At 35.2% G+C, this 27736-nt stretch overlaps 1 long non-coding RNA gene across 1 annotated transcript in view; it reads right to left on the bottom strand.

Moving 5' to 3' along the window:
• LOC116178813 overlaps positions 1–27736 on the bottom strand; it is a 138376-nt gene that overhangs the window by 17349 nt on the left and 93291 nt on the right. The window contains exon 4 of the long non-coding RNA XR_004146898.1: positions 15686–15727. This is a non-coding gene — a long non-coding RNA (uncharacterized LOC116178813). The remainder of the gene's footprint in view (positions 1–15685; positions 15728–27736) is intronic.

The following is a 27736-nucleotide window of genomic DNA, read 5'->3' as shown; positions in this document are numbered from 1 at the left end:
TTTGCGTTTAGGATATCTGAATTTCTGTTTAGCCGGATTTCTAATAAAATCCATTTTCGATAATGAGAGAAAAATTGAGACCAGAATCAAAAAGAACCCCTGAATCTGTCCTCCATCAGCCTTCGATACCGATCAAAAACCGTAATCCACCCCCAACCCTTAACTCACCGACTTTGCGTTTAGGATATCTGAATTTCTGTTTAGCCGGATTTCGATAATGAGAGAAAAATTGAGACCAGAATCAAAAAGAACCCCTGAATCTGTCCTCCATCAGCCTTCGATACCGATCAAAAACCGTAATCCACCCCCAACCCTTAACTCACCGACTTTGCGTTTAGGATATCTGAATTTCTGTTTAGCCCGATTTCTAATAAAATCCATTTTCGATAATGAGAGAGAAATTGAGACCAGAATCAAAAGAACCCCTGCATCTGTCCTCCATCAGCCTTCGATAACGATCAAAAACCGTAATCCACCCCCCAACCCTTAACTCACCGACCTTTTGTTTAGAATATCTGAATTTCTGTTTGGCCCGGTTTCTAATAAAATCCATTTTTCATATTGAGAGAAAAATTGAGACCAAAATCAAACACAACCCCTTAATCTGCCTTCCTACAGCTCTCAATAACGATCAAAAACCGTAATCCACCCCCAACCCTTAACTCACCGACTTTGCGTTTAGGATATCTGAATTTCTGTTTAGCCGGATTTCTAATAAAATCCATTTTCGATAATGAGAGAAAAATTGAGACCAGAATCAAAAAGAACCCCTGAATCTGTCCTCCATCAGCCTTCGATAACGATCAAAAATCGTAATCCACCCCCAACCCTTAACAAGCCGACTTTGCGTTTAGGATATCAGAATTTCTGTTTAGCCCGGTTTCTAATAAAATCCATTTTTGTTACTGAGAGAAAAATTGAGAACAAAATCAAACACAACCTCTTAATCTGCCCTCCATCAAGTCTCGATGGACGATGACGATCATAAAATGTAATCCACCACCATCCCCTAATGTACCAACATTCTCCCCACATCTGAACCTCCCAATTATCTTTATATACGTCTTTCGCTATAAAAACCGTTGCACGTCATTGATTTGTGTATCAATTTCAGACATATGCTGCAACACTGCAACATGTACAAAAAAAACAAGTAGTGTGCAAAATCTATAGAAAACTTGTCTGAAATTGATTCATAAATCAATGACGTGCGCCGCTTTTTATAGCGAAAGACGTATATCATTAAAATTTGTGACATAAAAAAATCGTTTTCTGTATAGTGTTTGATGTAGTGTTTGGATCGTGACAAATTCGTGTATCCCATAGGAAAAAATCTTCCCAGTCGACCCAGAGGTGAAAAGTCACTTTTCGACAGGAGAAAGGTCAAAAACTCGCCGTTCCGGGAAACTTTTTGATTGAGATTTTAGACCAAAAACCAATCTAAGGAGAACGTAAGGGGGTGAATTTGAAAGGATCGATTAATTTTAGGGGAATTTCATGAGAAGTTGTAATGAATTTGATACGAATTTAAAGAAAACTTGTGAAGAACTTGCGTTAAGGAGACGTTTATGACGAATTTGAGTTTTCTGTTGAATTAATGTATTTTTTCGCGATGGATGTAGGAGGCCTTTGATATGCATTTCAAGTTAGCGTTCAACGTACGTTATAGCGCTTGCCTGGTGCTAGAAAAAGATTGGAGTAGTACGGTGAACGCTAATTTTAAAGGCTTGGGGGATCCTTCGTGAAAAATTTGACTCAGTTAGAAGACTTTTGTTATTAAATATTGAATTGAAATTAGCGGACCCTCGTCAGTACCTTCGCAAAATTCGCCACTGGAGTACTCGATCCTGGAGGACAAATTTGCTTCCCTCGTAAAAGTCGTCAACAGAACAGTACTCCTCGGGCTATTTGCTCTCTGGTAAATTTCGTCTATGCCAATTTGTATACGAGAACTTCACCTTTCCTTCAACAACATTTTCATACAAAAACTCATTTCCAGAATAGTTACCCCTACCGAAACCTTATCTCAAGCATATTCGCCCCCGTAAAATGGGCTACGGGGGAGTACGTCTGTTTAACATGAACATGACAATGATTTATGTATTTTTTGGAATTATCCTGAGATCTATGGTTTGGTGAAATAACCGCCCTGGTTAAATCCCCAACTCTACACATGACCTAGGGAATAAAATATGTTGATTTCTATTATATTGAGCCCACAGTTTTTTTCTGTTTCCGATTCCCTAAGTCCGATAACTTTTATTCCTGTTGTCCTGTATACGTCGTTCTTTTCGTCCTCGTGTCACCCTCTCCCTTGGATTTTTCTGTTTTTTGACGTAAAAGCAAAATTTTCGGTGAACGACATACTTATAAATAAAAATAAACAAAAAGTACAACTAAATTGAGGAAGGAGACGAAAAATTAAATTAATTCAAGATTTTTTGGCTTCCCAATCAAAATTTTGATGCAATCTTAAATGGCTCGCCGAACCATCTTTTATGGACCTTTGCCAAATTTTCTTCTTTCAACTGTTACAATTAACAGTTTACGTATTTCTCATGCTATTGAAAGGTGTTATACTAGTTTTATCACTCCGCGAACTTAACGTAGCAAATCTGCCTATTCGAAAACGTGGTGCATGCTCTAAAATTAAGTCATCCATTACAATCGCGTATAAACAAACGGAGCAATTCGAGTGTAGTAATAACAACAACAACGCTATAAAAACGGAAACCGGCGAAATAGAAAGTGCGGGTTTACGTCTTTTTTTTTATTTTTGTGTCGGATTTTCAGTCATTGTTTGTTCTTCGCCGCTGTTTTATTCATTAAGTGGTATTGAACGCTCTGTAAGTTCACGAGTCTCCCCAGAATTCGAAATTCGGCATAGATTTGAAACTTTTGGGAAATGATCCGAGTTGACGCAAAAAATGTCGACGTTTTAATAATATTTTATACATAAATACATGTTTATTTATTTATTTATTGTCCCTTTCGTCTAATTACATAGTGACCCGCATACTGTTTTTTAGAGGTGCTCCTGCACAAGGTCTTTAGTTGTTCTATACTATAATAGGTACTTGTTGGGAGCTTTTATACAAAAATGATTAATGCTGTAGGATTAACTTCTGTGGTGGATAAAATATTTTTCTTTCTTAAGTTAATTAAGCTAACAGAATGCATTAGCAACCCCTTCCTGTTAAATTGAATAAAAAATTAAGATCCCTTGACTTTATAATTTTTCAATCTGTAAGTATAGTTGCATTTTTATAAAAACGAGGTTTAATTCTGTCCCTTAAATCATTTTTTGGAGCAAAATATGTAAAGAATGAGAATTAAAATACTAGACCATCCCTAAAATGGAACCAAGGGATCGTTTTTTTAGATTTATCGATATAAATTTTTGCTAAACTAACAGACTAGGAGTTCAATCGTTTGTGTATAAACTGGAAAATTTTTACATGTTTTGAAACGTGTTTCAAATATTTGTTTAACCAGATACCATACAGAATAAAAATTCCAATTACATGGCACTGGGGCTCTGAACATACATTAGGGCTTAAGATCTAATTCGATTCATTATTAAATTGCTGTATTTTGCAATTGTTTGATAATTGGTGTGGAACATACCAAAATCCACCACCTGTTAGTAGTGTTTTACTTGTAAACCCAACTCTTAGTAGCTACATTCAACCTCGGGTCACTCGGACTGGTGCTCCGCGTGCAGTTGTTTAGTCGCCTCTTACGACACGCAGTGCCATCTGCGGTAGGGTTATTCTTTCCCGACCCTACACGGATAGAAATTGTGATTTGTACAAACACAACATTAAAACTTGCGGATCTAACAAAAGAGATTTTTTCTAACAATTAAGAGTACTGATTTCCAAGCAGGTTTCCCTGAAGATAGCTCCTTTCAAGTATTCTAATAAGACCTATAATAAAGTTCCTAAACACTTTTCCAAGGAGTGTAACGGTCGCGTCCGGGGAGTTCCAAGTGAGGGCTGAGCTTACATAATTCAGAGTTGAATTATTCGCCGAACGAGGAGAGATCGCAAATAAGAAAAGTTGCTTTTTAAACATTGAAAGGATTACTATTACGTGACGAAACGAATAGGAATTTTAAAATTCTCAAGTGTAAAGTTGCAAATTTAAATAAAAGAAACACGCGATTTAATTAAACCGTATCAAGTGACGAAATTATAACTAAAATAGTTGTCACGTGCACGAGACTGTCGCAAAAATAAATGCCGACAATTCTCCTAATTTACCCGCATCTGTTGCGAAAAAATGTACTGTCTTAGCGGATTTTTTTTGTCGTTTCATAAGGGGATCTTCTTTGACGTATAATGTAACGCAAACGTGAAATCCCTTTAACGATGTCGTTAAGGGGATTATTTCGAGACATTTCACCATCAATCTGCAATAAGAGGTTTGATCTCATTACAAAATCAAACGATCTGTTTTGTAGTAACAGCTTTGGCTGCCATGGATTTGATTTCAGTTTATCTTTGAAAAAAAATCCATGTTGGTTCTCTCTTCTATACAAGTAATCCCCCTGGGATCTGGATTCAAGTGATTTAAGTTGGCACAGCATTTTGCTATACGCGAGCAAAACTAATTCTTTCAATACGTTGTGCGGACAATTCGCGCCCGGACAATTCGCTCCCAGGATATTTCGCGCCCTGGACATTTCGCTCCTGGATAATTCGCACCCGGACAATTCGCACTCGAAAAATTCGCTCCCGAATAATTCACACCCGGATAATTCTGTAAATCTTTGGTTTATTAAAATTAAATATTTTTAAGAGGCTACTAGACGATTGCCTTTACAGAATGTATGTAGTAGTGCACATCTTGGTAAACATCTACTTCATGGAAAAACACATAATTTTTATCTACTGCGCTTTTGTTTTGAGAAAATAAGAATAGGTAACTGAAACGTCTTTTGTGGAGTAATTAAATACCAAATAGTTATACCGAGTTATAGTATATCTACAATATTATGTGTAATATTCGCTACTTTTGAGACGCTCTTAATATTAAAACAGAATCAACATATAATACCGTACACAAACAAAGTGATAAGTCTAAAGTTAAAAATATTTACATTATAAGATCAAGATGAAAATAGAAAAAGAAAGTAATTTTAACGCTCCCTTACATAAAGATTTCTTAATGAAGACACATAAAAAATTGTTCTTTATTTCTTTAGTTGAAAAGGGTGACAAAGGAAATGAATTAAATTTATTTTAGACAAAACGAGTATGTATAAATGACAATAGAACAATGCATTTCATAGATGGCACTAAATTTGGATAAGTAATTAAGATAATATTATAATTAAAGGTAAATTTGAAAAGACCCCGATAACACAAATTGCACTTCATAAAGAAACAATAAGAGAAATATCGTAATGACATCCTTTCTATTATTTCTGGAAGATGAATAGGGTTTATTACAAGGTAAAAGTAATTAGGTCCGAAAAATCAGGTTTAAGAACGTATGACCATAACTAATTAGAACTTTAACGCCTGTATAGTGTCTTCATTCTTGAACGTTTGACAGAGTGGTATTTTAAAATTTATTTGAGTACGGGTTTTGATTTTGTGTATACTTTTTTTTAATTTTAAAAAATTTTATTTCTGGTGTTAGTGTTGTGGTGGTGTTCAGAAAAGGTAAGTTTCCAGTTTTCTTAGAACCAGTTTTACGTTTCTTTGACCACATATGGCTATATGTTGATTATTGGTGACTGAGTAAAATTACACTAACTGCTTATTTTTTTGCGTTATCTTTGCTACAACTATGGTAGTGAATGAACTTAAAAAAGTTTCTTTTTGATTTTCTTACTGTTATTTATTTTATAGTTTGAAGAGATACATGGAAAAATTCTGGCAATTTTTTAAGAGATTGTTAATCAAAACAGTAAAGCTTTTAAAAATCTTGAAACGTTTTAGGAATAGGTGGATGTTGATGATTTTTTCTTTTAAATGTTTGTAATTATTAAGTACCTATATACTTCCTTTTTAATTTTTGTATGGCATACCTAGTACTAAAGCAAAACCCTTAGCATTGGTAATTGTGCAACAAGGAAGATAGGACATCATTGGAAAGGCTTTCCTTCTCTGAATTTGGCGAGACTATAATTTTTTAGATTTGATATTTTCGAAATATTTTAAAAGTAAGTTGAGGACGCGCTGTTGTTTATGCCATTGGAAAAATTTCCGGCCGATCACTATGTAATTGAAACTAATGCGATCGTGCGTCAAAATTATGCAGTTGCAAATGGTATAAAAAAGAGAAAACTTGTACCTGCAACGTCGAATGCGCTGGAAATGAAACAACTAAACCAAAAAAATTACATATCCGAATTCAGAGATGGGCGACCTTACCAACGATGCATCATTTAAGATTTTAAGGGTTGCACTGTCAGCGATGCGAGACAAAGACATTAGTGAGCAAGTTTTATTTTAGACACTGTTTCCTTCCATGATCAATTGGACGTGCCAAAACGTTTTTTGAAAATTATTTTAATTTACATAAATAGCTATGTATCGTTTCTAATGCACCACCGTATATTATTTAGCTTCGGAGAAATAACACCAAAATCTCTCCATAAAAATTGTTATAATAATAAATGGGTAGATTTTGGTGTTATTTCGCCGAAGCTTCTTAAGCACCCCATTGAGAGTCATGGATCTTCACAATTTCAGTATATTATTTAAATAATAGCCATATAATTTATAGCAAGATCAATTTTTTTCACGATATTTATCAACATTTTTTGCTTTTTTCGTTACTTTACAGTTCTTATCTCTTTAATTTTACGGAAATTCTCAAGAATCTATTTGTTTTACGTTCAAATATGATTATAATTTACTTGAGATTCTTTTAAGACAATACATACGTATTTCGTTATGTGTCCTTTAAATGGACGACATCGAAGGTTAGAGAACTAGGAAACTTAACTTGCAGCTATTAACAAATAATAATTGTTAACATTTTATTTAGACTTTCATATTCCTATTGCAGTATTATTTGTGCTAAAAGGTTTCCAAATGAAAAAAACCTTGATTGTGAATTGGTACAATTATAGGTTTAAGAAATGTCAGGTGACAGTTTTGCTGATAGACCGATACCAGCGTTTAGCAGCATCCGTCTACTTGTGAACATGAGTGCATGGACAATTTACATCACGGATGAGTGTCTTTTTACCTTTTTTTGTATTTTTTTAAAATACATTTTCATTCATGGTACCTTTAGCAAGTGTTCTCATGTTTAATACGGAGATTACAATAAAATAAGTACTAAATTCCAGATGTAGAGTGATATGGATCCTATTAAAGTGACCTAAAATATCTACTGCTTTGATATGGTCCATTCCATTTAAAAAGGTACATAGGATTGTACGTACGAATTCTTGCCTCATAAATATACTATTAAAAAAATTATTCCTCTACAAATTGTATGGCTATTGTTTAACCAACATAAATATTTAAGTGCCACATTAAAATGCCAAAATCAAAGAAAATATCATCAAAAATGGACTTGTCTCTGAGGCTAAAAGTTGAAATTTGATGTGTTACAAAAAGTTGATAATGGATATGAGATTTAGGCTGTGCAAACTATACGGGGCGCGTAACAATGGAGTTCGGTACAACGAAAAGGGGAAAGAGATACATAATCTATGAAGGATACATGTACCTCTTTGCTAAGAACCTTAAACTCCAAAACTGCTCATCATGGCTGTGTCGAGCGAGAAGAGAAAAGAAGGATCCATCGGCTCTGAGTTTAACGTGCAATGCCAGGATCTGGATCAACGATGACAAGGTAAGATTAGCTAAACCGAGCACTGATTTTGGAAGTGCAGATGGTTTCCGGGTGCGAATTGTCCGAGAGCGAATTATTCGGGTGCGAATTGTCCTAACAACCGTTTCTACCATGTCTCAACGTTTCCACAATTTTGTCCGAGAGTAAATTTAAAGAAAAGCCAAAAGACCAAAGGCGCCCCTGTTTCATGTTACCATATTCTCTCGCAGACAAGTTTAACTGACACATGAATTTCCGAGGTCGATAAAGTTGGCACCTCCACTTTGCCTAAATGAAGTAGAAATATGGCTATAATTTACGACTAATTAAAGACTAATTTGTACCCAAATTAGATTTTCATTGTTTCCGGTTTTACGGCGGAACTAAGCAGGGCATATTTTTACTTGATTTGGGGAAAGTGAGGGTGCCAACTTTATCGATCTGAATTTCGGATCTCAAGAGTTATCGGAATTTTGGTATGTTACTTTTGTAATAATTATTGTTCTTGATTTCCTCACGAAACTATAGCAGTGTACTTACGTATGGTGGAAAGTTTCACATTTTAAGCACTTTACACGTAGTTCGCAATTCGATCTACCGCGTCCACGTAACGACTACCTCATTAAACCGTATTTCCGTAATCAGTTTCTCAATACTAAATATTTGCCTTTGTTTCACACGTTTGATTATAAAAACAGGTAAAAATAGAAACCAATTAATAATTTATTGCAGTTACGCAAACGAATAATAAAAAAAAACATCTGTCGCCTTGATTAACTTAATTATTAATGAACCAAAAAATGGGCCACGCGCCAAGCGATAAAGTTTTTTTTTGTTGTAAGTATTGAAAAAGTAAAAGAGGCCATCGTAAATTTCGGGGTTTGATAATAATCGATAACGGCGTAGGAAGTCCGTGTTGCGATAAGGAGGTGGGTACTATTTTTAGTAAGAAGCTGAATAATGCAAAGGATGACGGTTGGTTAGAAAATGTTCGAGAAGCTCCACTCATGCATATGCAATTTTTATACCAGAAGAGGAAGCGTGACATTGCCATTTGTTATAGCTACCAACCAAGGAGATGTTAATTGCGGAGACAAAGACAGTCCCGATGGCCAAAAAGGGTAGTTTTTGGCCTTCTAACAAAATCCCGTAGTTGCTTTTGGTCAAAAATCAACTGAAGAGTGAAGAAGAAGTATTATTTTGGTCTGAGATCACTTGGTCCCATTATGGCAGACGGCCTCGATTTCGATTGAATTTTTCTGATCTCCTATCGCGATACGTTCCGTAGAAACGCTTTGCTGGAAAATCTTGTCTCCAGAGCGGTCGATCACAATCTACGGTTTGTCGAATTAATTAAATTCGTCCAGTTTTCCAGATTCATAGTGTTCTTCCAGGAATTTTTCCATTTCTTTTTCCTCCGATTCACCGGTCACTTTAGATTCATTTTTTTTTCGACTGTGGTTTCGTCGGTTCGTTCATATTACTCAAATTCTTCAAATATTTCAATATCTTTTAATTCTTTGCCTTGGATCCTTCAAATTGTAACGAACTAAGGTTGAACACCACTACTTGCGTTAGATTAAATTGAATCTCTACACGAATCTGTAAACGTTTAACTAAAGTGTAAGGGTTGTCATTTTTAAAGGCGCATCAAATATTTCTGTTTTTTAAATAATTACACTAAAAGAGTTAACAACAACCCTATAAGAGTGTTTATAAAAATGCAACCCCTAGTCGTTTGTAAATTATGAATTTTTTTAGTTAAAAATGCAATCTTTCTTAGCAGTTGTCCAGTGTAAGGGTTGTCATTTTTAAAGGCGCATCAAATATTTCTGTTTTTTTAAATAATTACGCTAAAAGGGTTAACAACAACCCTATACAAGTGTTTATAAAAATGCTACCCCTAGTCGTTTGTAAATTATGAATTTTTTTAGTTAAAAATGCAATCTTTCTTGGCAGTTGTCCAGTGTAAGGGTTGTCAATTTTTAAAGGCGCATCAAATATTTCTGTTTTTTTAAATAATTACGCTAAAAGGGTTAACAACAACCCTATACAAGTGTTTATAAAAATGCTACCCCTAGTCGTTTGTAAATTATGAATTTTTTTAGTTAAAAATGCAATCTTTCTTGGCAGTTGTCCAGTGTAAGGGTTGTCATTTTTAAAGGCGCATCAAATATTTCTGTTTTTTTAAATAATTACGCTAAAAGGGTTAACAACAACCCTATATAAGTGTTTATAAAAATGCTACCCCTAGTCGTTTGTAAATTATGAATTTTTTTAGTTAAAAATGCAATATTTCTTGGCAGTTGTCCAGTGTAAGGGTTGTCATTTTTAAAGGCGCATCAAATATTTCTGTTTTTTAAATAATTACACTAAAAGGTTAACAACAACCCTATAAGAGTGTTTATAAAAATGCAACCCCTAGTCGTTTGTAAATTATGAATTTTTTTAGTTAAAAATGCAATCTTTCTTAGCAGTTGTCCAGATGTAAGGGTTGTCATTTTTAAAGGCGCATCAAATATTTCTGTTTTTTAAATAATTACACTAAAAGGGTTAACAACAACCCTATATAAGTATTTATAAAAATGCAACCCCTAGTCGTTTGTAAATTATGAGTTTTTTTAGTTAAAAATGCATTCTTTCTTGGCAGTTGTCTAGTGTAAGGGTTGTCATTTTTAAAGGCGCTTCAAATATTTCTGTTTTTTAAATAATTACACTAAAAGGGTTAACAACAACCCTATATAAGTGTTTATAAAAATGCAACCCCTAGTCGTTTGTAAATTATGAGTTTTTTTAGTTAAAAATGCAATCTTTCTTGGCAGTTGTCCAGTGTAAGGGTTGCCATTTTTAAAGGCGCATCAAATATTTATGTTTTTTTTAAATAATTACACTAAAAGGGTTAACAACAACCCTATATAAGTGTTTATAAAAATGCAACCCCTAGTCGTTTGTAAATTATGAATTTTTTTGGTTAAAAATTGCAATCTTTCTTGGCAGTTGTCCAGTGTAAGGGTTGTCATTTTTAAAGGCGCATCAAATATTTCTGTTTTTTTAAATAATTACACTAAAAGGGTTAACAACAACCCTATATAAGTATTTATAAAAATGCAACCCCTAGTCGTTTGTAAATTATGAATTTTTTTAGTTAAAAATGCAATCTTTCTTGGCAGTTGTCCAGTGTAAGGGTTGTCATTTTTAAAGGCGCATCAAATATTTCTGTTTTTTAAATAATTACACTAAAAGGGTTATCTATGGTTGGCTATTTTAAGACTTTCGGAAATCTCCGATCCAATGTGCCGGAAATAACGGGAAGTAATACTATCTTAATGCAGTTTTTTTAAATTCTCCATTTGGAACTGGAATGTGCTTACATGTTGATTAACGATAATGAATTCAAACGAGAAGTGAAAGGTGTGTAAGAAAAAGCGTTATGGGAAGGTGGTCGGAAATTAAAAAAAAATCTACAAGATGAAACGAAAGGGAGAGGAATAAGCTTACTCGGGCTATTGTTATCTAAAATAATTAACAAAGTATTAACGAAAATTGACAGGATGACAAGTTCCTGGTTCCTGATGAATGCAATAGTTAGGACCCGCGAAAGGAATTAGATGAAACAGGGGGTTGCAAGTTTTTAAAATTAAATTCAGGAAGTGTAGGCCCTTATTTAAATTTGAAGTTCGGGAAAATGGAGGACTGTCTTTAAATTGTTTGTGAATATCTTTCATTCGAGTTCTAAGGTTTCAGATTATGCTAAACACTTACGAGGGGTCGTTTTTATATTCCTGGACTGGGCTGTTTCGAATTTGGATACCATTTTTCATTATTATTTTTCAATCATATATAGGCAAAGCCGAATCTGGAAATTGAAAGCATGCTCCAAACATGGACTTTTAAAGTTTTGAATCCGTTAAGAAGCATCTAATCGGTGAAGATATGGAATTCGAGGTGTTACTGGTTTCAGTAACGAAATTACCCCAGAAAAGTTGACTACTAACCATTGGCTATTAAAGAATATTAAATAATCCCCGTGAACTTGACCCAAAGTTTCCTATCCACTGAAATTTTTAATTCGTGCTTATTGGTAACGTTCATTTCTTTGAATTGCGAAGGGGGTCATTGAAATGCATTCTCTACTAACAATTTAGGTGATTACTTTTCTAACAAAAATTATATGATGTTATCATTGGCACGACCAACTAATTTTTCTACTTTATATCTACGTAAAGGAAAAGTTTACCTCTGCAGACCTCAAAATCGCACCAAAAAAACACGAATGCGACATACACATCAGCTTTAATTAAAATTCGAAGCTACACAATTTTTGCACTCGCTTTAATGTCGCCTCTTTTGAGGCCGTAAAATTCATCTACGAAATGATAATAACGTTACTTTGTCCGTAAAAGTAATAGAGTACATCGATAATTGACTTAGAGAAAATGAAATTAGTCTGAGGTTTTTCGTGTTCTCGAAGCATTGAAAATTATTTTATAGCTAAGCAGGTTAGTCAAGGAAATACTAATAAAATGGCAAATAAAGACTAAAAAATCAGACGGCAAAGGGAACGGGATTAAAAACTGACGCTGAACTCTGAACTTAAAACTCATCAACTTAAAGCTAAAGACCTGTTAATTTTCTACTGATTTGAAAAATTCAGATCCGTTGAAACGCAGTTTTAATTCCGAGATCCAGGCAGATAAAAGTTTCAAACGTGGAATTTGAAAGTTCAGGACTCGAAGAATCGAGTACCAACTTTTAAATTTCAAATTAAAAAGCTTAGGCTATAAACGCCAAAGTGTTAAAAGTTGAAGTCTTAAAAAACAGACTCTATGGTACCGGGAAGACGGTCACATCGGATTTGTTTAACATTTCTGGGATTTGAGAAATCGAATGCAGTTTCTTTGGCGGATATGAGAAGAGTGGGAGGTTTTTTTCTACATTCAGCTTAACATTTCCCCCATTTAAATATTCATTTTAGATACTCCTTACGTCACTGGGATTTTTTTTTCCTGTAAATTCGTTGTAGTATAGAGTTCACGTTGTAGTTCATTATTCTGCCACTAGAGATCACGCAAAGTATTTTTAAGAATTTCATTAATATTGATCGATTTTCCTTCCTTTTTTCTTCCTGTTCCTCCCGTTTTTCTACATGAACAATACGAATATTACGATCTACATCGATATTATTTGTAAAAGATCTACGTGGAATTTGGATTTGATTTACATAAGATTGCACAACATTAGGAAATTACATAAACCCGCAATTTTGAAATAGACAGTGACGTCAAGTTGTTCCAGTGGAGTATGTAGAAATTATTATACCTTGAATCTTATTTATTGTTCCTGCAAGTATTATCAATTTCAATTTTGGAGATATTGTTAATTGTTAGGATAATTTAATTACTTTTCAATTCAAATTAGATATAGACTTACGACGGACGAAAACGTATATCTAAAAAAATGTTAACCATCTGCCACTTCCGGTTCCGGAGAAAAACAATTGAGCAATGTGCCCGACCCGGAAGTGGCATTAAGATTTTTGAAGGACACAGTCTTATTCTCCTTTTATCCCTCCAAATGCTTCGATATTCCAAAAAATAATAATAATAATCATAATATGAGTTTATTGCACTTACTAGAAAACATAAATAAATAAATAAATAATGGCATGATGAGGTGCAAAGGGCGAAGTTCAGATCCTAATGCGAATCTGTTCTACCACTTGACCCATGTATAAAACTAAGGGTGGTTTGCACAGATAATATTGCAAAGGGAAACACGAATATAAAAATAACCACAATTTAAAAAAAAGAAACAAAAATGTCCAAGTTGTTTTTAAATAATTAAACTGTTGGGTCCAAATTATAAATTCTTGTTCATTTAGCATTCAACTTTGAAAATTGGGTAAAAAATGGGTTTGTCAGAAAACTGTCGATGTTTGCAAAAGAAAAAAAAAACAATTAACTGAAATAGAAGTATATAGAAGAATATTTTGGTAAGCATACACATGTACCGCTTTATGGCGATCAGAAACAAAATTACGTCTGGAAACAAAAGGCTGATAACAACGCCTGGGTGCGGGGATTTTAGACAACAGAAAAGGTTGAACTTTAATAGTACGCACGTGTCTGAGAATTTTAGTATTTCGCATACTTGCGATATTCTTTGACAGCCATTTTTGTTGATGGAAAAAATGTGAACAAATCGCTATAAAGTGTTACCACTTTTTATTTTGGGTGGAAAATTCCTCGGAAAATTCTAAACAATGGCGTCAATCGCGTATTGAAGAACGCGCCATTAAGAAACGCTTTGTGAATAAACTGGCGACAAAAAATTTCCGCAAGAGAATATTTTCGAATTGGTGACACCCGATTTTAATTACTGCGAGCTATTTTTGAAGAAAGTAACTTTGATATTCCTGAAGAAATCAACCTATGAGAGCCATTTATAGACAAATATTTTATATTATCATTCATTCATAAAAATCAAATCCAAGCAAAGGATTTTGGGTATTTTGTTTCAGTGTGAATTTCATGTACATTTCAGTATCAATGTACCTGTATCAATAATTTGTTATGTCGTCTCTAGATAGGAATCAAATTTAGCAGGGGCACGCGATTACGTAATAGGCAGTGCATTTTTTTATATATTTCTTTTTATGAGCCAAACCAATATTTTGTATACAGAAAAATGGAATTTGATCACCTTTGTTTTTATTGAATATCCAATCAAGTGAAGTCATGTGCGTTCCATCGAACCAGAACATTCGATCTTGAATTTCAGATCTTAGAGGGAGATAAGAACCCAAACTTCCACAAACGTAGTGCGTGGTGGAAACTTTTACAGTACACGCTCTCTTCCCCTATCGAAAAAAAATCCGTAAGCCCATATCTCCCAAATCAGCAACCTATACGGCTTCAGGAAGGGGGTCATGTTCGATATTTTTAATTTTAATTTTATAGCATATGCTAAATTGACATTGATGATTAGGCTAAGTCGCTCTTTAACCATCAGGGTAGATAAAGTTATCACTTTAACGGCAAGGGGATGATTATGCATTCTAATGACCACTCAAAACAAGCTTATTTTTGAATTCAGATGCTGGGAATTTTTTTCGATTCTACTCAGAATCGCTCATAAATCGTGTATAATTCAAAAATGTAAAAGCTCAAAAAAGTAAAAACGACTCGACTCCTATTCGGATGCCTTAGCTTTTTGTTAGATGGAGGAAGGAGGAGGATGTACACACTGCACAACTTTCAGCCACTTACTATTTTCGGTTCCAGTAAACTTATGTCCCAAACTTAGGGGTGAGTTTCGGGATAGGGCGGTACCGGAAGTAGTTAGTGGACAAAAAAATCTGAAGTAGATATCCCAAAAAACAAGACTTTAAGTTTCCATCTTGTTATACAAGTTTCAACCTCTTGCGACTTCTAAATCTACTATATCGAGCTTAACTCTTCCCATAAAATATTTAGAGCTTAAGGGTTTTCCGATCTCAACCTCCACACTCAATTTTTCACTTCTGAACAACTCGGCGAGCCTAAAGCTTCCCATTAAATTCGATTGTATTATTAATTCGACAATGGGAAAGCTTGAACCCTCGAACTTGAAACAATAACTACACTGGTATTAACAAAAATTCTAAAAAGTTTAAACAATACATCCAGAAAAGCAGGACATAATTGTACTGAAAAGACCTGAAATTGAGTTGTCCAATTTCGTACTGACAAAGGCGCCAATTACGCAGTCGATTATTCAAATCAATCGCTTTTTGTCGGCGTATGAATACATCACTTTAAAGAACAAAAGATGTTTATGCATAATTGATTGGTATTGAATGCAAAATGAAATGATTAATGGCGGGAACGGCGATCTCACTTACCATTGCAAATCATCCACACGTTTCGAAATGTCGCAAATTCATCTAGAACAAAAATACACGGTTAGTACTAGCTTAAAGGGGAGTCGTGGAGGTAATAATGCATAACGAGGTGAGGTGCAAATTTGGAGCGGTCACGAAAACGTATGTGGTAATTAGAAATCTTAGAAAACTTGACGTTCGGCACCGCCCAATTTCGATAATGCGCCTAATGAGGCCTTTTTTGTTGATTCAATTTGACAGGTAATCGTCCGTCGACATTCTAATTAAGAAGCGTGTAATTTGCCAGACAATGGGGACAAACTTTCTGTTTGTACTCGCTATTATTGATTGTGTAATTTTTAATAGTGGGATTTATGCTGAATTGCGAACTTGAACTTGCTTTCCCAACGATGCTCAACGCACGATTGGTTTCGCAAATTAATTAATACGGATATCGTTCGCCACTTTAATAAATGAAGGTACAAATCGATTCGGACATATGTTTTAGCAAATTGAGAACGTATCATTAATTTTTTCCACGCCCCATTATTATTTTAGTGTATTCATAAACATAATGGATCCGAGCATTCGCGAAAGTTCGATGAGTGAGTCACGATGCATAGTCGTTTATCCCTCTTGGAGTAATAACAGTTGGAGCTCTTCTAGAACAATCCAGATAAAATGAACAGTGGCCAGTGACCTACGAGAAGTAGTCTTTTATCAATTAGATGACTCTCCATCAATGCTTTGAATTCTTAGCCTTAACCTTACGGAAAAAAAATATTCTGAAAAGCATAACGAGCTCTGACAGTTGCTAAAGTTGCCCGGAAATGGGTCTAAAAAGCTGAAAAGGGCCTAGAAGAGAGCTTTTGACTGTTTTGAGACGATTTCAAATATTTGAAATATTTTTTTGGAAAGTGTTTTAACAACTTGACGTTTACAAGGCTTTCCAAAGACGTTTCAGATTCCCTTACGCATTTCCTAAAGATTCCCTGTGCCCTTTTTGTAGACCGCTGTGCTCTTTTCAGAGCTACATAAGCCTACAGCAGAAGACTTATAACACTAAAAAGCTCTCACAGGAACCCAAAATGCTCTGAATTTTAACAGCTTTGGAAACCTTTGACCTTTCTGAAAAACAAATAGATAATATTGGAAAGTATATTCGACCAAACTTTAAGGGTTGGTGTAACTCATAAATATCTCAGCCAAATCCCCCATATTGGAACAACCAAATGGCGGGCACTTCTATATGTTCATGCGGTTAAAGAAATCTACCTACACCTGATCGCCAAAAGGGATTTTTTAAGTTCATTCCAGAACTTTCCAAACCCTCTTGCGATCAATGTGAGTCATTACCCAGATCTACTTTCCTATCAACGACGTTAGGAATCTCTGTAACGCGCTTGATACCACAAAAACCAGTAGAGGTCGCTTTCGGAGACTTCAAATTGTTTTACAGAGCTACGGACACTGGGTCACGGAACCTTCTAACGATCTCTAGGTCGTTTCTGTAGTTAGGCCGAAATTAAAAAAAAAACAAAGCGGTTTAGCGGATCCTGCAACGCTTCAGGCTATATAGATTTTTCTTACCCTTGCTCTTAAAAAAGCCCTGAAAACCGCAAATAGAAAAAGATATGGCTGTGTCGTTCAATTAATTACTTAGTTTGTTGCCTGACCGCGTACGGCTGTTTCAAAATACCTACAGAATTTTCAGAAGTAGTCTAGGCGATAGAGACTGTAAAATTGGCAAAGTGGGCATTTTGAGGTGGAAAAGAAAAAAATGGTGGAATATGTTCAGTTAGGTGTCAAAAACAACATATTAAAAATCCCACCCTCTAGACCCTGTGCTAATGGCTCCAGCCACCCCACCATCCCCCAAAAACCGTGTTTTCGCCCTTTTTGGCTGATATCTCGCGATCTATGAGGTCTATATGAAATATTTTTAGCTGAAAATATTTCTCGGGAAATTTCATACAAGGTAGACACTCAGAAGTTAGCCTAGGTGTACCTCTTAGCCTAGGAAATTCATAAAAGCGGCGAAAATCATCAATTTTCGTGGCTTTTTGCAAATATATCGCGACCTTTAGGGCTAGATGAAATATGTTTAGCTGAAAATGCTCTTCGTGCAATTTCATACGAGATAGGTAACTGAAGAGTTGGCGTAAAGTCACCTTTCACCTTCAACTTTCATGTGTGAGGAAATATTCATTGTAAAACAAAGTATTTCTATGTACCATTTATTCACGTAAAAACAGTATTTTCATATTAAAATATCCACACATTCATTTATACCTCAACGTAATCATTACCCTTAAACTTATCCAAATCAATTCGTACTTTTTCGATAAGACTTCTTAATCAAAAGTTATAGACTAGAAACCAATTTGAAAAAAAATTCAAAGGGCTGTAACTTTTGAACTGGTAGCACAATCTTGGAACTGTTTGAAATTATTGATTCTACAGGCCACATTCTATAAGAAAATTTTTTTTCCGGGTCGATCTGATACAATTTTTTTTTCGGGGCTCAAAAAAAGGCAATGTATAACCTTCCTTTTTTACCAGAAATCGACTACACCAAAATTTCTCGGGAAAACACTTTTTCTTATTAATTTGGGTGCGTAGAATCCAAATCAATTCGTACTTTTTCGATCAGACTTCTCAATCAAAAGTTATAGACTAGAAACCAATTTTGAAAAAAAATTCAAAGGGCTGTAACTTTTGAACTAGTAGCCCAATCTTGGAACTGTTTGAAATTATGGATTCTACAGGCCACATTCTATAAGAAAAAATTTTTTCCGGGTCGATCTGAGACAATTTTTTTTTCGGGGCTCAAAAAAAGGCAGTGTATAACCTTCCTTTTTTACCAAAAATCGACTACACCAAAATTTCTCGGAAAAACACTTTTTCTTTTTAATTTTGGTGCGTAGAATCCAAATCAATTCGTACTTTTTCGATCAGACTTCTCAATCAAAAGTTATAGACTAGAAACCAATTTGAAAAAAAAATTCAAAGGGCTGTAACTTTTGAACTAGTAGCCCAATCTTGGAACTGTTTGAAATTATGGATTCTACAGGCCACATTCTATAAGAAAATTTTTTTCCCGGGTCGATCTGAGCCAATTTTTTTTTCGGGCCTCAAAAAAAGGCAGTGTATAACCTTCCTTTTTTACCAAAAATCGACTACACCAAAATTTCTCGGGAAAACACTTTTTCTTATTAATTTGGGTGCGAAGAATCCAAATCAATTCGTACTTTTTCGATCAGACTTCTCAATCAAAAGTTATAGACTAGAAACCAATTTCGAAAAAAAATTCAAAGGGCTGTAACTTTTGAACTAGTAACCCAATCTTGGGACTGTTTGAAATTATGGATTCTACAGGTCACATTCTATAAGAAAATTTTTTTTCCGGGTCGATCTGAGGCAATTTTTTTTTGGGGCTCAAAAAAAGGCGGAAGGCGAGGAGAACTACGAGTCGGTAATTTCAGACGACCCACTAGCACTAGAGGACGTCGAAGAGCCTGAAGAAGTGGAATCTGCAGAGGATAATGATTACGTTGAGGTATAAATGAATGTGTGAATATTTTGATATGAAAATACTGTGGTACATAGAAATACTTTGTTTTACAATGAATATTTCCTCACACATGAAAGTTGAAGGTGAAAGGTGACTTTACGCCAACTCTTCAGTTACCTATCTCGTATGAAATTGCACGAGGAGCATTTTCAGCTAAAAATATTTCATCTAGCCCTAAAGGTCGCGATATATTTGCAAAAAGCCACGAAAATTGATGATTTTCGCCTCTTTTATGAATTTCCTAGGCTAAGAGATACACCTAGGCTAACTTCTGAGTATCTACCTTGCATAAAATTTCCCGAGAAATATTGTCAGCTAAAAATATTTCATATAGACCTCATAGATCGCGAGATATCAGCCAAAAAGGGCGAAAACACGGTTTTTGGTGGATGGTGGGGTGGCTGGAGCCTTTAGCACAGGGTCTGGGGGGTGGGATTTTTAATATGTTGTTTCTCACACCTACCTGAACTTATTCCATCATTTTTTTCTTTTCCACCTCAAAATGTCCAGTTAGATGTCTTTATCGCCTAGACTAAAGTGTTATATTATGTTATGAAATAAAGTTTTGTATTATACTCGATGATAAAGGGAAACTAACCGTTTCGTGAAAATTAATTAATTCAATTAACATCTTTCACTCGATAAAACATCCCTTCATCATCTTGTATAATAAATAACTAATATTTTATTGGCTTCCAGTTATTGTTATAAAAAGGTCTTCGTCAGCTCCTATAAGCCTTTTTGCAATTTTAGAAATGTTTGTCAAATATTCCCAGAAACCTTTTGTTATGGGTCTTCCAAAAACCTTCTTTAAAATTTTGTTAGAACACTGCAATAGACTTACTGCAATTAAAAGGGCTGATCATCCCTTATTCGTTGAAATGAAAATTTATAATTTATAATAAATAAGTTTTCTAAATAAAATTTTTGCAGCGTAACGAAAATATACTGCTGCGCTTAATTAGCTTGTCCTTGACCACGTCTCTCTAAGGAAAGTGTTATTCGACGCTAACTTTTTATTACTTCGTCTTAAATTCGCGAACATGGAGAAATGAAGAGATGTTAAAGAGATACTAGGAAGGCATTAAAAAGGCACTAGAAGGATCAAAGCGTGTGCATACAAAAAAGCTGAGAAGGAGACTTAACTAAATAATTAGCAGTGAGGATGTGTAAACGAGACCTAAAGAAAGGAAGGTCTGAAGTGGGCATAAGAAGGATAGAGATGGAGGAACAAGCTGTGTGGATAGGATGGTAGGCAAAAGAAAACGGCATGATAAAAATGGAATAGTTCTGAAAGGCACGCGAAGGAGGGTTTGAGCCAGGTGAATCAAATTGACTCACCCTTCAGCTCTGCCCTCCCCCTGCCACTACCATTTAAAATTAAAATCATTGCCAAAAACACATTTATTTCGTGTGCAGACTCTTGTAACATTGAAATCCTTTCAAAGAAACTACATCCTGAAGATGTTGCGATAGTTTTAAATAGAATCAAACGAAAAATCGAAACAAATTTTGTAAGAACCGGAACATGAAATACTCAACTTATCATCAATGAAAAAAAAAACAGACACTTGAGTAATTCCACTAATTTTTCCACATAAGACGTCCTCGTCCCACTTCGCATTTGGTAAATTTCACTATTTCGAAGTCGCGCGAACATTAAAATATTAATTACTTACGCATGATGGGCCGACGAAAGTAATGCGGCCGAAAATCGCCAATTTTTCGAAGGAAAAACGTAATCTCCTTCCTTCACCGTTAAATTGCCATTGTGGTATTGTTTCCAATTTAAAAGTGCGGTAGCTTCAAAACCCCCGAGTGCTACGCGGATGTCACACCCACACTTCAGGTGACATTTTTTCCTCCTATCTCGAAATCCTAGACGGCCGGAGAGCAATTTATAAATTAGGTAGCAGGCCGTCGTGGTGAAAGCGTCTTTTCAAAATGCGAATTCAGACTGTCTGTTTACCTGAGATCCTGTAATGATTAATAAATCACAAGTTTACATTGGTTCCGTAATAGTACGATTTACCTTCAACGGTTCGCAATTTATATTTATGTATGATGCGGTTTGACATTTAATTAGCTTCATCCAAAGCCTTCACTTCAATTGCCTTTAGAGAACCGTTAAAGAAAGGTGAACAGAAAACAATACGTAATTTTAATTACAGCCGATTATAATTTGATTCGTACTTGCCATTCTTGATGTTGATTGCCACTTTGTCTTCCACAAGAACTCCTCTTTACCCGCCGTATCTTTACTGAGAGTGTCCCGAGCCAGTTTCGCCTGATGCCTTAAGTCACTTGACCGCGTCATGGATATGATACGGTTTGAGAAAAAAGTAACCACAAGCCATACATTAAAATAAAGTGTCTGTAGCGGGAGCTAGGAAAACTGATGAAGGAGCCACAAGACCTACTCTTTTTTGGCGAACGTACAATTCCAATTTAAAAAAAATCAAAATTTCATGATTTAAATGGGCACTTTCTCTTGATAATCTTTTTTAGTTTAGATGGTTTTCTGGGATACGAATATTAAAACGAGGGCAAATTGTCCTTTAAAGCGAGTTTTCTGAGGGACGTGACCATGTCGAACCAATTATGTTCAGAAGACTACAAATACGGAGGATGGGGTCAGAAACAATTCCAAATAGCTCTTAAAGGTAAAAAATGAGAATTTCAAAAATCAAAACTAGCACAATAACTCTAAACTTCATAACAGCATCAGGAAGATTAGGATAAGCTTTTTTTGTTGTATGTGCACGATTCCTGCCAAAAAATTCCCCTCATAAATTTCGCCCCCGAAAGGATCTTCATTGGGAAAACCGCTCTCGAAAACTTTTCTCCAAAATATTCGACCAAAAAAAAATTCAATAAGAACCCCCCCCCCTCCCTCTCTCCTAAAATATTTGCCCTTAGGTACTATTGTAACTGTTGTAAAGCAGTTTTCCGAACTGAGAATCATTGGACGGTGAATTCGAGTGAGAAACAACTAAAAAAAAACTATAAATTAAGAAATATTCAGACCATTTCTAAAAATATCTTCAGAGGACTTCGTAAAATTTACAAAATTGAGATAAATTAAGCAACCAACTAGCGCAAAAGTTCGAAACTTAGATCGGTTATCCCAAAAAACTTACCGAAAAGCAGAGAAGGTTTCATAACAAAACCCGCATAACTACTACGCATGCATTTAAGGGAACTTCAAGAGAGTGTTTGAGGGACCAATTTGGAGGGGAGCGAATTTTCAATCGAAAAAAACCGAATAATTCACGAAAATTCACCCCAAACGCATTGAATTTAAGTTTGTTACAATATAAGGGTTGTACAGGTACGCCCCGCGTTCGCACTAAATAAATTTTATTTTTCAACTGTTTTTTTCCTTAAGTACTTCCTTACTTGAGGTTGGCCTTTTCTTTTAATTCTGTAAATCAATACTTGGCGCGCTGGTTCGACTCCAGACAGACAGACAAATTTAAAATGAAATGATTGATAAAAAAATCGATTCAATTCCATTTTTCCCTACATTTTGCGTTTTATACATTTACGGCAAATACTGAAAATGCTAACCCGAGTGCAAACCCTATACCGTGGTCACATATCTTTCTATTGTACCCCAATTTGAACTTCAGTAACAACATGAATTGGTAATTTTTACAACAAAAATACACACTGTATAGCTAACAAAACTGAATTCATTAATACAAATATTCTCATTTAAACGATCATACCACTCCAAAGAATTCTTTCTAGATGAATTTACACCAGGGCGATCCCTTGAAGAATTTGTTATGATTACTTTCAATACAATTTAATGCAATTTCTTAAAGAGAACCGGTCATTATTTTTAACACAAATCAAAGAAGATTCATTACCTTAATTATAGCGTTTTCTAGAATCAATGGTTTCCCTATGCTACAAATTGGTACGGCCCATATCGAATTGATGGTGTCTTAAAACTGGACAATATAGAAAAGAAAAATTGGTTCTCCCGAAGGATAACTCACTATCATTAGATCATTAGAAATGCCAACAGAAACAAAGGTACGACGATCAAAAATGAGTGACGGTTGAGCTGCCTTTAGAAGATAAGTACGATTATTTAAACAAAAATTCCAAAGGTAACTCGACAGCAACGCATTTTTGATCGCATAGTAGAATACACAGCAATTATTCAAAGACAATTTTTAGAGAATAATTTTGTTTACCCAAACAGCGCAGACGACAGGGCAGGATTTAATACTTGTGCGCCTTTAGGCCCGTCATTAATTAATGGGTAGGTACTTTTGTGGGAAATATTAAATAATCAATCAACTGTGTGGTCCCTTATAAAAATTAAAGAGAACGCAAAAGACTATCAAATCGCGAAATAAAATAGTGGTAGTTCCATTAGAAAAAAAACAGTTATAGCATTTTGAAATGTGAATGGGTTTCAATGTAGAAGTTAATAAATGACATCGAAACAAAAATATACAGGGTGTTCTATTAAAAAAATCATTATTTATTTACACGGTAAAAATGGGACACCCTGTACATTCAAAAATAATTTCTATAGATGCGCAACCATCTACCGGGTGATCGGAAAGTAGTGCGGACAGTTTGAATTTCCCACAAAACAAAACATTTATAAAGTTGGTAACATACCAAATGTCATTTATTTAAAAGCAGTGGTGGATCAATTTAATGGATCACTAAACAATAATCACAATTAATTAATTTAAAAAAAATTAATTTATCAAGCTCAGTTGAACGCTCGGGTTCATGTATTCAAATATCTATTCCAACGTTGCCCGAGCAATAGTCATGCTCATTAAACCATCACCGTCAGGTTCATTTTATTTGCCTACATACAATAAGACGTATCCACGTCTTCTCATAAATTAACGTCATCAACACTGGATGAAAACATTCGGATATCAATGTGTTAAATTTTGTGCCACAATTATGCGATAAGTCTGTAAAAATAACAAATAGGGATGTTATCGTTCACATTGTTATACCCACCAACTTCATTAGAGAATTTTCGGAAACCATTTCTTGGGGCTACGTTTTTTTTACACCTTCGATATCATGGTAAGTAGCACATTTATCGTTGAATTGCAGTAAGCACAACTGAGTCGAATATGAGCATCTTTTAAACATGTACGTCGTGTACGCCTTTCAATTGTGCATCAAAAGATCCCCTTTAAAGCCTTTATGCCTAAAAAGTAAGGTTACATGATCCTTATAAAGTATGTTCTCTTAATTTACGTACCTTTACGAAATGATGCACGTGCGAAGACCTTTTTAAAAAGAGCTGTTTGCTTTGAAACGCCTGGATCACAGTACGAAGATTAGAAAATAAAATTCACATAAAACACTACGCCAATGGATGGCAATTAATGCATAAATAAACCAACTTCTAAACATGTTTGCCAATTCCTTAAGTAAAAAACACTAAAAATTTAAAGCGCCAAATTTAAATTGTCTGCAGTTTTTTTCGATCACCCGGTATAGTTGACGCACTGTTGCAGGATCCTGTATAATGAATGGCAACTCGCTGAAATGATCATAAGTGTACATTTTTAATTTGTAAAAAATTCAAATTGGTTTGGCAACCGTGCGTCCCTTGGAACGATGCGCTTCTAGACCCGGGCCTTGTGGGACTAGTGGTAAATCCAGCCCTGGCAACTTAGTTAATATTAGACGTGCCCTAAAATTTCCACGGCCTTCCCTGAATCCAAATTTTGTTGATCCTCCCTTACCCTTTTGGACGTGAATATTCCGTTTAAAAATGATCTACCGCTAAAACCATAAACTGTGAGCACACGATTGGCTTCTTCAGAATATTTGTCGCCAGATAATTTCGCTTAGAACATTGTTTCGACCCGAAGGAGATACAATAATTTGATCGGTAAATCCGTTGAAGAGGATTTGCACCCCAAAAATCATCCCCACCGCCGCTCAAATTTTTGGATCGTGAAACAATTTGCTTTAATTGTATGTATTTGTAAGTATTATAATAAACTTGTTTCTTTTGTTTGATTTTTTTGAAAATATATCTTTGGGCGGTATTTTTAAGTGCTATTGCTACCTTGGTTATTATTTTATGATTTTTCCTTAATAAAAGTGAATATCCTGTTGGCGAGCTTTTGTGAGATAATTTTCCAGACCGAGTATTCTTGCAGAAACGATCGTCTAAATGGCCCTGTTCGTTCCATACAGTGCTCATGTCTGATATAGCATTTTTGTATAAGTTTCAAAAAAGCTTAAGAAGAAAATCTTAAAACCCACAAATAAGCGACTGCCCAACCCCACTGAATTGGGTATGCATTTTTGTGAAAAAATCAAAGAATCGAACCTGAGCCGTCTTTGGTGAAAGCCGCCCTTACCAGTAGACCATTGTGGCACGCAACAAATAGTGACCGGAAATGAGTTCCAAAATAGTCGAGGAAAAGGTCAATTATGACGTTTCTTTTCGCATTCGCCAAAAGGATAGGTACACAAGGACGGGTTTGCTTAATGGCATTTTTCCACTGGTTCACGAAATTTCCTTTTAGCAATTTTGTAGTGGACGAATAATTCCTCGAGGAAAAATTTTCTTTTTATTCGAATGAAATATCGCCCGTTCTTTTGATTTCCCAATATTTTAAATTTTACATGTTTTTTTTTAATTGCCCTGAATTTTCCCGAATTTAAATTATAATGCACACTTGATTTCCACCCTGAGTTCTCCCAAACACTTTGACTACCCAAAAGTTATTCAATGAGAGTTTGCTTAATATAAGACCAATTTAAATGTGAAACATTTTTCCCCTGATGAATGTTCTCAGTGATTTTTCTTGTAGAAGCAAGTATTTCTGAGAGGCTGATTTTTATAATATCAGTAAAATTGAGGCACATTCAAGAGGATTCAGAAATTAAAATCTAGCGCACATTTGTGGTGCGTAGACGACGTGGAGGAGCGTCACCGGGAAATTCGTCCACTCAAAAATTGCGACCAGGGACTAAATTTTCAGATGGTGAGATGATGTTCAGAAGGATTTTCCGGGTATGCTCTTTTAGAAAAGCCACGAAAGTCCAACACTCTTTAAACCTAGCTTTAAACTTCTCACAATTTTTAACAACTTCAGTTAACTTTCGTCTGCACAGAATTATTATAATAACAACAATCTACGTCTTCAATTAATCAAACAGGGTGAAGTGCCCCAATAAAAATAGCGTAAAGCAACGTACACTCTTTTCCAACCGTCGCGTACCGGTCAGCTTCCGTTTTTCCTTTTTCCTCGATAAACTTCGGTTTGTGGAGTCCAATTTTCCGCTGGCGCACAAGAGCCGAGTTTGCTTGGGGGGTTGAACATTCTTGGGAGAGAGTTTTCCGTGTCATAGATATAGGTAATCGGGAAGCTTTTATTCTGGGAGAATGGTAACGGCACGAAATTTGGGATTTAAAGCCATGGACACGCGATTCTGACGGTCGAAGTAAGACAAACAAAAGGTTCAACATTCTACGGTGATTAACGACAAAAGCTGTGCAAAAAAAGTGAAGGTGAAGATCCGGCAGGGACTTCATCGCTCACGTAATTTTATCTATTTATGGATTTTTACGTAACAAAGCGATATTTTCAAGTCCGTTATGCTAAACTTATAACAAAATCGAATAATTTACGTTTCGCCAACTGGCAGCGACGGGTCCCCGCATAATACAATTTTAATTATGAATTAAAACTCTATTATAAGTGAGAGGATTCCTCGGGTAGCCCTTAGGTACCCAAACGTATTAAAGTTATAATAAGACCCTTTCGGTCGTAACTTCACGGTGCCGACGCAAAAGGCTGAGGACATAATCAAGTGTCCGCGTAAATGCGCTTTGCTAATTGGGGAAAGTAGGGGCAAATCCTTTTCGTAACTTGAGGATTTCTGTCTTAATTCGATTGGTCAGTTTTGAATTGCTTCCCTCTTACATTTTCGTGTCTTGAAAAGTACGAAACTTTTTAAGCCGGGTCAATCGGCTAACATTAAATGATGATAATAATTAAATATAGGGAAATGTCTCTATTGTTATTAATTAGCGACACAGTTTCTACATAGGTAACTATGCTTTTTCGTCTATCAACAATCCCAAATATCTCGTTTATGTAACTAGTTTAATTTACAAGCGCAATTAAGCTTGGTCTTTTAGAATTAATTAACTTGAATTCCGCCGCGTCGCCGGAAGGCACACTTAATTCGATATAATTCGACACCTACGCGTAGATCAATCGAGGAAAAGATGCGTTTATATAAGCGCCTTTGACGGTAGTGATCTGCATAATTGTATAAAAAACTTCCAGTTCATCGTACCGGTTCTTCTTCACCGTTAGGGCGTCCGTTGAAACATTTTTTTTGGTATTGCGCGATTTTATCATGGAGCAAAATGAAACTTAATTTAATTAATTACCTGAATTACGCATCAGAGAAGTTGGCCTTCTTAAAAATTACCTTTGAAAAGGTGCGGGTAATTATAATGTAGTCCAAAT

The sequence above is a fragment of the Photinus pyralis genome, unplaced genomic scaffold (genome assembly GCF_008802855.1).
Source record: "Photinus pyralis isolate 1611_PpyrPB1 unplaced genomic scaffold, Ppyr1.3 Ppyr1.4_LG8, whole genome shotgun sequence".
Taxonomy (NCBI): domain Eukaryota; kingdom Metazoa; phylum Arthropoda; class Insecta; order Coleoptera; family Lampyridae; genus Photinus; species Photinus pyralis.
The sequence above is the reverse complement of the archived record's forward strand: the minus strand, read 5'-3'. Positions and strand labels throughout refer to the sequence as shown.